Source organism: Triticum urartu, chromosome 4A (genome assembly GCF_056163025.1).
Source record: "Triticum urartu cultivar PI428250 chromosome 4A, HENAU_Tu73, whole genome shotgun sequence".
Classification (NCBI taxonomy): Eukaryota; Viridiplantae; Streptophyta; class Magnoliopsida; order Poales; family Poaceae; genus Triticum; species Triticum urartu.
The window spans coordinates 595,549,474-595,558,112 of NC_141876.1; the positions used below are offsets into that span (position 1 = coordinate 595,549,474).

Sequence of the window (8,639 nt, forward strand, 5' to 3'; positions counted from 1 at the left end):
ACCTTAGCAACGGTGGCTCGCCATGGCAGCGCCTCATGGTGGCCCGCCTTGGTTGCGGGGACGGACACAGGCACGAACAACACCTGCAGTCGCCAGTGCGCCTCCGAGACGCAAACATCAAAGCGATGCTGGCACTGGATGGGAGTGTCAGGCGGCCGTGCATGGTGACGCGAGCGAACGGTGCGACTGCCCTTGACGCAATGGCGACTTGATTGGTGGGCGGAGCTCTGCACACTTCCTGTACGATGCATTTCGTATAGTTTCCCTATCAGTTTTTGGGAGATGTGGTGATAATCTTCACTTGAATCATGTCTGTACGACATCTATGATTTAGCTTCGTATTATGTTATATATTTTCAAAGAAAAGCTGTGAAGAAACTCCAGCGAAATGCATTGTAATCGTCAAATTTAACAAAACAAAGAAGCTCACTGGATACAAGTTCACAAGCTATATATTCAGAAACTTTATTTTGTACAAATTCCCAAACACGGGGTCAAAATAAAGAAAATCAGCATTTCAAAGCACTGAACCCTCCATGTAACTAATAACTACATAAAATCCAACGTTTTTAAAGAAAGGGAACAGAGAAGCCTTGCCTTGCCTTGCTCCTACTCCCGTGATCCATAACATATCTCTGAACTTGAGAACGATCATCAGTCGAAAGAACCACATGCTACTATGCCAAGTGCTCCATGCTTCAGACCTTTCAGTTTTGTAGCCAGACATGACCAGAAACAGAAGGGCAAACCATCCCGTCTGTTCATGGAACAATCCGTGTTCAGAGTGCAAATCTTCCATACTTTCAAGAGTGCAAATCTTGGCAAGATGCCACATGCTGTTCCAGATTTTCTGGGCAAGATTGTAAAGAAAGTTTTGTCCATCTTTCTTATTGACGGGGACACGATGTGCGAATCGTATATCGTGCCTGAGACAAAATCCGTGACATATGAACCTTTCCTATTATTTTGAAATGTTGGAATCCCCTTTGTGGATTACTAGCAAAAAGGCCCGTGCGTTGCAACGAGAGAAAAAAAAATCCTTTCATATCTCTAGCTGGGTGCATGGCCGGTTCGCAGGTTATGAGATTGAAACCTCCCATCGGCAATTTTATTTTTTGCCAACTCTCCAGACCTGAGCCTTAGTGCACCGCCAGGTGGGCTTTCTCCGTTGGACCAAAACGGATGGCAAGTAACGAAACCAAATAGCGTACGTGAAATTAATTGAAGCGGGACCAAACGAAACGGGACCAAACCAAGAATATCACCTCCCTTTAATAGTAGGTATAGATATAGATAAACTAGCCTATGAATTCTTTGTAAATCTTTTTGTTATTTGGTAACTGCAGGAAAGCCTAATAGTGGATTTAAAAATTTGCCATGATCCTCACTTGTTAAGATACTATCTTAGTAATAACCTTTGATTGCTCAGTGAACTCTATACCCGCTATGAAGTATATGGAGGAGAGATTAGGCAGTTAAATGCAGAATTCTGGAAATACTGAATCTTTCATGTGCAATCAAAAGCATCTGGAGTCTCAGCCACATAACACATTACCATGTTAAGCTTCAGAATGTATCCCGTCAAGTCGAGTCCAGCACATAGCGGTTAGGACCATATTCCACACCCTAATGAACAATTACAATTGCCTAAAAGCACGTATCGTATCGAGTCCCACAATTTGATATGGAGAACAAAAAACTGCAGAAGAACAATGCCCACATAATATGTGTCACCATGGTGGGGTGGGATCAATCATCACCATGTATAGCTAATTTACTAGAGTGGCATATTGCTCTTCAACATACTCAGCCAACATAACAAGCAATTCTCAAGCAATGTGAAAATTATAAAATCCAAATATATTATCCCTCTGTAAAGAAAACAGATTACCAACGACCAAACACCCACACATGAAGAAAATATTAAAGAGAGAAGAGGAGGCAACTCATTTTGCCCATGAAGAATGAACAGAGTTAATTAGGTATCAGGCATTTGGAACAGAGCCTTGCCTCTTCCATAAATATAGGTCAAGAATGCACATAGAAATGTGTGTTGATGCTTTTGAGTGAAAGATCTTGTCTAAGAAATAAGGAAACTCCGTGAACCCAGTCTGGAAATTATAACAAATTAAAACAGTTGCAATGAACACTGTAGCCTAGCAGTATGTGTGACAAAACATATATATCTTCATCTCACTACATGGGCATTGCAGTCTACTGTTATATTCACCGTAGGCTTAAAATATGCAACAAATAGCAGCCTAATACCTAATAGATTTGTGGAGCATCTATAGCAGTAAAACCTCTGAGATCTTCATGCAACTCAGATCCTGCCATACTGTCAGTTCCCTCAACTTACAGCTCAATATTTCAGTTTACATGCTATACTCTTCACTCTTCAGTAACATTGCTTGCTGGATACAAACAAGGAACTGCATGCTATACTCTTTACTCTTCAGTAACATCAGCACTTGACCTCTAGCACTAATCAAATTCACAAAATTAATTAAGTCATACCAGTGAGCCAGCATGCAGAAACCATCGCAGTTTCTTGGCAACGGAAATCACTACCTCTAAACATGCCATCATCCATGTTCTCTGTTTTCGCTCAAAGCTACGAGAGCAAACTGTAGAGTTTTTACAATGGTAAGACAAAGCTAGTGCCCACGGTACATTTTCAAGCTAATTAAAAAACTAAGCAAATAACTGATGCTGAAGAAATTGGAAGTTCATTACGAGATAATTCATTAGCCTGCTTACACACACCATTAACGCAGGGAAAATCTCAAACTTGCTGACAAAATCCAAAAACACTGAGAAAATAAGCACCACTGCATTAAAACAGTTACCGAATACTGACACCGATCACAAGACCCATGTCGCCTTCAAATAGTCATTTCTCATGTTGATGAGAATGGACTCCTGCCCTTAAGCATATTCAAGCATATGTTGTCAATGGCTTGCAGGGCGTCACCTTTTCTGCAAACATGGATTTATCAGTGTGATTCCAAAAAGTAGAAGACATGGTACTATATTAAATTGCACTCATAGGTAGGCATAAGAATAATTAGGTGTAACATTCGAGTGTACATAGCACTGAAAGTTTGCTCGAGCATATATATATATATATATATATATATATATATATATATATATATATTCGAAAATGATACATAAAAAATAACTACCCATCTGCCTAAACATTGAAACTAAATCGTTCACCAACTGGTATACTCATTACTGAAGAACTGTTCCAAATCACAGAAGAAAAGGGCATATAGATATACCTTGTCGATTGTAGAAGCTCATGTATGGAATCAAAGAGCGGAAATTTTCTCTCTTCCATAGCTTCTTCCACCGTAGTGTCTTCAAATTAATCTCGTAGATGCCAAGATCTATGGTCACGAAAATGATATCATGGCCTTCCACAGACCCAATAACGCTAATTCTTTTCTTGGGATTTTGAATGGGGAGAAGTTCCTTGAGATCGATGACTTTACGCTGAGTCCATGACGCAACTCCGTGGGAACCTATCTGTCTTGACCATAGGTGGAGGATTAACCCACCCAAGTGTGCCAACCCCAAGCTGCCATCCTCCATTGCCATGAGGATAGCGGGCCAGACAATGGCCGGCCTCGTAAGCGGCGCATCAATCAGTGATAAGCAATTAGAGCTCAAGTCGTACTTGAGAATCCCTACACGCTCATCATCAAACGTAAGCCCGAAGTGAAGTGCGTTGTCGACGAGGACAGGAGGCAGTGAATCAATGAGCGGATCGGCCATAACAAGATGAAGAGCAGAGCACGGCTTGCTCCATCCATCAAAATGAGAATCAGAGCCCGGCTCGCTCCACTCGGCCGTCACGGGCGAGGACACACACACATGTGCAACACAATCACCATCATCCGCATTCATGTCCAGGTTGACGACGACAACCCGGAAGGGGCCCTCATGGCATGCACGGTGGTCGCAGCCCCTCTCACAGCGCAGAGCACCGCGGCGCCGACATAGCTGACGGGCGCCTCCAGCTTCATCCGGCGGCCTGTCATGGGGTCCCAAACGACGAGCCCCGTGTAGTTCCCGAGGAGGACGTGGCCATGGCGGCAGTCCCACGGAGTGTAGTCGCGGTCCCAGCCATCGGCGGCGGGGAAGAGCGCGCCGAATTTCGCGGTGGGGACGAAGTTTGCCACGGGATCATCCTCCTTGGGGCCGCCTAAAAAGAGCCAGTTGTAGAGGAATCCCAGCATCGGGGGAGCTCCATGGAAGTCGCGGTAGAGGCCGCGGAAGCGAGCGCCGGAGAGGAGGCCCAGCCAGAGCTTGCAGGCGAGGGAGGCGCGCACGAGGTGCTCGGGCTCGTCCGGCGGGAGGCGGAGGAAGATCTCCTCGAGAAGCTCGTCCGGCAGCGCCGGCGGCGGCGGTGGCATGGTCGGTGGCGGCGGCGAGGGTTTCGGGCGGGAAAATGTTTGGGCTGGTGCGCTGGGTGGAATGGAAGGGCGAGTGTGTACTGTGTTGTGTGCTGCTCAGTTTTCTCCGATCGGCCTCTTCTACTTTGGGCTTTCTTGTTTTATTAGGCTTTGGGCTTTCAGATTTCAACATTTTTCAGGCCCAAAGTAGCAACATTTCTACATATCATCTTTTTATTAAAGGTTTTAAAAATCATGTTTGTGTTTCCCTAGATTATGTTAATTTGCTCCAGATATTTTGATTTGAATATTTAGTATCATGTATAAATCTTTGGACATTTAGTTTGCCTAGATATAAAAAAATCCTAGGTTTTTAGTTAGTGGTTACAAAATCATAATTGCATTAAGGATATTTTTGAGCACTCAAATTATGACTTTTTATTTTTTTGAAACATATGTGGTATATGGTACCAAAGGAGGAAGCGGCTTGGGGAGGGTGCGACGGCCATGGGTGGCATTGGAGGGAGGTTCCTTGGGGCTGGAAGAAGACGGTTTGAGGAGGAAGAAGCCTCCTGAGCACTTTAATTGACACCCAATGTTTTACCACTGCATAATAGTCGCCCCCTTTGATTTGCCAAAGCACGAGACAGTCATTGATAAATTCAATGCCATGGTCCCTTTTTACAATTTTGTCATGATGGTATTGATGAAAACAATTGTACTTTCATTTGAAAAACATAATTGTCGCCCCCTTTAATGTTTGCAGAGAATGTTATCTGTTAGGAGCGTTGCCTGCTGAATCTGGATTAATTTTGCAACCTCAGTTGGAAAGAGAGGAGCTTTTGTTTCTGCCTGAATGCCTGAAGAGGAGAGTTGACAGCAGCACAACTTGCCATGATCATCCTGCTTTCTGTAATGCTGATTGCTAGCCTATATCAGGTTGCAGAGAGGAACTCTTCCCAGGAGCATCTGCAACAAACTTAAAGTCTGCAATGTTCAAGTCAGTTTTAATGGCAGCTCCTCCGAGGGGGGTCAGTCATCAACATCTGCCCATCAACACTTAGCAGGTAAAACTAATTAAATCTACAAGATTAATCAGGACACATCAGCACGCCAACATGCAGAAATCATCATAGCTGACGCATTGGATAAGAGTCCACTGAGATGAATCTAAAGAATGGATAAGAGTCAGGACAGCAAACTGTAGAGTACATGGCTACTAACAACAGAGGACATAGCTGACGCTGCAAGAAATTGGAGGTTCATTACAAGATAACTCATGCGTCCGCTTACACATAGCTACTGACGGGGAAATTATAAGCTTAGTGGCAAAAGCCAACAACAGTATGAAAAACAAGCACCACTGCAGAAAACCAACTACAGTAGTACTAAATAGCACCACTGCATCCTCCAACCCCAAGCATACTCAACCATACATTGTCAGTGCGCCACATCGCCGGGGATCACTCTTTCTGCAACTGTAAATTTGTCAGTGTAATTCCAAAAAGGAGATGACATGATATTATATAAAATTGCCAATGAGTAAGCATAATTAGTCATAGTTACACAGAACTCAAAGTTTGCTCGAGCACATTTCAAATATACCTTGTGGATCGTAGAAACACATGTACGGAATCAAACGACGAAGCTTTTCTCTCTTCTGTAGCTTGTTCCACCATAGAGTCTTGAGATCAATCTCATAGATGTCAGGGCCCATGGTCACGAAAATGAAATCACTGCCTTCCACGGATCCAATCAGTCTAAGTCTTTTATTGAGATTTTGAACGGGGAGATGGTTATTAAGATCAATGACTGTGCGCCGAGTCCATGATGCAACTCCATCGGAACCCATCTGCCTTGAGCACAGGTGGAGGGTTAACTTGTCCACATCTGCAAACCCCAAAGTGCCATCCTCCATCGCCATGAGGATAGCAGTATGAGTAATGACGAAACCCACAAGCGGCACATCAATCGGTGATAAGGAATTAGAGCTCAAGTCGTACTTGAGAACTCCTACACGATCATCATCATATGCAAGCTTGAAGTGAAGTGCATCTTCAATGAGGACAGGGCGCATATCGTCTATGACGGCTTGCTCAAGTCACCGGTCACCGGCAAGGACACACAGGCGCTTGCAACGCACTCACCAGATTCAGTTTTGTCCAGGCCGATGAAGACCACCTGGAAGGGGCCTCCGTGGCAGGCACGCGCACGGTGGTCACAGCCGCTGACGGTGCAGAGCACCGCGGCCCCGTAGCTGTCGTCCACCGGGTCGGGCGCGTCCATCTCCCTCCGGCAGCCCGTCATGGGATCCCAAACGACGAGCGGGATGGGTTGGTAAGTCAGATTGGGATTGCCGAGGAGAACGCGGCCATGGCGGCAGTCCCACGGAGCGTAGTCCCAGTCCCCCCAGTCGTCGTCGGGTATGCGCGCACGGAATTTCGTGGTGGGGAAGAAGCGTGGGATGTTATCTCCCACCTGACGGACGGAGTTGGAGCGCCAGGAACAAAGGAAACCCAGCATTGGGGGAGCTCCATGGAAGTCGCGGTAGCGAGCACGGAAGCGAGGGCCGGAGAGGAGGCCGAGCCAGACCTTGCTGACGAGGGAGGCGCGCAGAAGGTGTTCGGGCTCGTCCGGCGGGAGGCGGAAGAAGACCTCCTCGAGGAGCTCGTCCGGCACCGGCGGCAGCGGCGGCATAGTGGGTCGAGGCGGCGAGGGTTTCCGATGAGGCAAATTCTGGAGCTGGTGCGCGCGGCGGGTGAAGGGGAATCCGACGGGTGGGGCCGGGGCGACAGTGAGGTGCTCTCATTTTTCTCTGATCGGCTAGAGGCAAATATAAGATTGCCTCTGATCAAACATTCTTGGATTAGTGAGCTAATTTATTAGTCTGTCTAGTTATAAAAATTGTTTTCCTCGATTTTTTGTAAGTGAGATAATTTTCCCGGAGAAATTGTTTTTTCTCTTCCGGATTTTCTTTAATGGTAAAGAAAATGATCTCTTTGGCGTGCTATATGGGTTTGACACTTGAGCGATGAATATCCACCCGCCATAGAGCTGAGGGGACAAAGTTGGACTCCAACAATAGTCAGGGACCATAAAAAAAAAATTTCCCATTTTGAAGGAACATTTCCAAGTAGTAAAGTGTCATCACATTAACCCTTAAAAAATTCATCACATTGTCCGTCTTCCAAAAATATAAGGTCATGTCAATATCCATGTCCCGACCGTAAATATCTCACCAAAATTAATGAGGAGGTGGGCAGGTGGTCCTTGGAGAGGAGAGGATGCAGTGAGAGTTGTAGGTGTCATCCGGAGGCTTCGGTGGGTTGAGGTCGGCGGTACGACAAGCTCATCATGATGATGGGGAGGAGGAGCTTGGCGTTAGGGGCAACGCGAGTTAGACGGGAGGACGAGTTTGCCATGACGGCATGATAAGGATCAGGGCTATTCGAGATCAAAGTGCCCAGAGGAGCGACCGACGAAAGGGTCGCCGCTATGGTTTTGACGACGAGGAAAATGCGTAGGCGATGCGCTTTATTTTGTTCATGGTTGTCTACTTGAGAGTAAACTGACATCTTTGGCGGTGGCATATTTTGAAAATTAGCGAGAACTCCATGAATCACGGTTCTCTCGATCGTGTAAATAGCCCTCTTCGTTTTTTGTACTACATATGTCCTCTGATCTGTTAACTGACATGGGCTCCTTTTTTTCACCCTGTTCCCCAGCAAACAGCACCTGACGACACTAGTAGCCAGTACAAGTTCAGTTCACAAGGCCAACATGCAGAAGCCATCATGCACTACTGATTCTTTCTATAAATTTTTGAGACACTAATACACGTTTAAGAGTTCATTACCAAAATGATACGTAAACACACGACAACAAATATATATATAGTCCTGCTGGATTTCGAAGTAACTTCAGACAATAGTTCATTTTCCTGTGTTCTAAACCGCACAGCAGTGACCACAGTAGTACAAGTCCAGAACCAAAGTAGGAGTGCACATTCTAGTGCAGAAACTGCCAAGGTGAAATACCACCAACCTTCTGCCAGTTTCATCTGAAACCATCCGACCTACTCCCTTCGTTCCGAATTACTTGTCTTAAATTTGTCTAGATACGGAAGTATCTAGTACTAAAATAAGTCTAGATACATCCGTATGTAGACAAATCCAAGACAAGTAATTCGGAACGGAGGGAGTAGCAGTCTGGCACCACTTTCTGCCAGTACAACTC

General features: G+C 45.5%; 2 pseudogenes; both read right to left on the minus strand.

Annotated features, from left to right (window-relative positions):
* Window positions 1-2,938: 2,938 nt before the first annotated feature.
* On the minus strand, window positions 2,939-4,483 carry LOC125554414 (uncharacterized; annotated as a pseudogene).
* Window positions 4,484-5,976: 1,493 nt separating this feature from the next.
* On the minus strand, window positions 5,977-7,100 carry LOC125554950 (uncharacterized; annotated as a pseudogene).
* Window positions 7,101-8,639: the final 1,539 nt, after the last annotated feature.